The sequence below is a fragment of the Austrofundulus limnaeus genome, unplaced genomic scaffold (assembly GCF_001266775.1).
Source record: "Austrofundulus limnaeus strain Quisiro unplaced genomic scaffold, Austrofundulus_limnaeus-1.0 Scaffold20, whole genome shotgun sequence".
In the NCBI taxonomy this organism is placed as follows: domain Eukaryota; kingdom Metazoa; phylum Chordata; class Actinopteri; order Cyprinodontiformes; family Rivulidae; genus Austrofundulus; species Austrofundulus limnaeus.
This window is the reverse complement of record NW_013952422.1, coordinates 1,341,634-1,343,510: the sequence shown is the minus strand read 5'-3', so window position 1 is coordinate 1,343,510 and position 1,877 is coordinate 1,341,634. Positions and strand designations below refer to the sequence as shown.

Genomic DNA, 1,877 nt, shown 5'->3' with positions numbered 1-1,877 from the left:
ATTTCTTCATTTAAACATTTCATATATACAGAGCCCATCTGGTGACACTGAATATTTAAAAATTAATGTGTGGTCACAAGATAATAACTCATGGCCATGAGATAGTTTTGAGCCAGTCTTTGTGGGAGATACTGACATTGTTGGAGTCATATTATAAATAAATGTGCTGTTTTTGTTTTTAACTGTTCAAATGTACTCATTATTATTATTATTATTATTATTATTATTATGTTTAATCCAAAGAGTATACCTCCATGGTTTAATCTAAACAGTTAATTTTGAACTTTCTAAGTGTGTCGGGAAACATTTTTACAGCTAAACTGACCATAACATAACTCCAACTCTTTCTACAGCAAAAGCACGAGGTGAGAGAGGAACCTTCGAGTGCTGAGCTTCAAAAAATTGTTCTTTGGACAAATATAAGTCCAGTCATCACCTCTGTCTTATAGCTGCAACATATAACACTAATTACTCCATGCCTAAACGAAATCAAATGAAATTAATTCAAACTTGTCCATGTAAACAATCAACAGTCTCTGCTTGGAAACGACAGCAATAACAAACTCATGGCCACACGTTAATATCTCGTGGCCACACGTTAGTATCTCGTGGCCACGCATTTGTTTTCTTTAATTCAGTGTCACTGCGTTGGCTCAGTTCACTGTGTTCCACTGTAAATCAAATATAGGTTTATGAGCTTTGCATATTATTCTGTTTATTTTTACATTTTACACAACGTCCCAAATTTTTTGGAATTGCGGTTGTACTTTAACTTGTTATGCAAACAAAAAATAATACGTTTTTTTTTGTGTCATAAGTTCTATTTAAATTAGATGTCACTAATAGTTTGTCTGTTTTTTACCTGTTTAAACAAACTGCAGTTGCTGTTCAGTGAATCTCTTAAGTAGCTTCTTTTGTTTACTGATAAAATATATATAAATATATTTTTCCATTTACTTGGGAGAAACATGATTTAATATTCCAGTAATTATGAATAATAATAATAACACTAAAACAGTTTTTTCCAGAATGTATTCTTGCTAGTCTTGGTCAGATGAGTCTCTCACATTTTTTTTTTTTTTCTGTTTTCCTTGGTCTGCTTCAGCTGCAGAAACAGCTCCGCTGGTCTGTCAGAAACACTTTAAACTCTGTGAGTCACTTTGTTCCAGCTGCTGTTCGTCACAAAGATGTCGTTCACAGGCAGCTACACTTTTCTCCGACATCATGAGCACCCATAATCAGATGTTTATATTCTGAATGTTGAACCTTTTTATTTTGGTTAACAGGAGAAAAATGATTTATGAGACTCAATAAAATGCAGTATTACAAAGCAGGAACTCTTCATTTTGGAGTTTTGTTTATGTGCTTTGAAAGCTGGGATTCTGGGAATTCACTTCAAAAACCTTTATTTTTTTCCTGTTTGAATTGTTTTTGTAAATTAAAAATGAACAAACTTACAGAGCTTTGAGTTTTAAATTAATTTATTAGCGCAAAGGTTGACTTTTTCCCAGTGGCTTTATTTGTACATTTATAGAACTGAAAGTTTAAACTAAACCTTTCTGTGAAGACAATGATATATTAAAAATTAAGATTTATTTAAAATTCTTCTGTTGAACTGTAAAACATGGACGGATAATCAGAAGTTACACAAAAAAAATATAGATTTTTTTTTTTTAAGAATGGAAAATATGGAAACAATTTTTAGGTAGTTTCAGAGATAAATTGTTAGTTTTTAAAAATGACTATTTTTGAATGATTTGCGTTAAAATGATTTAGACTTTCAAACCCCAAAACACATTACGGCAAAGGCTGGTTCACCCCAAAGATCCGGTGCCCCGGCACAAACAGAGCAATGTTGTATATGCTGTTAAGTGCCA

General features: G+C 32.1%; 1 protein-coding gene across 1 annotated transcript in view; it reads right to left on the bottom strand.

Moving 5' to 3' along the window:
• Positions 1-1,877, bottom strand: part of kdm2bb (lysine (K)-specific demethylase 2Bb) — a 33,026-nt gene that overhangs the window by 2,407 nt on the left and 28,742 nt on the right. The gene's annotated exons all lie outside the window — the stretch shown is intronic.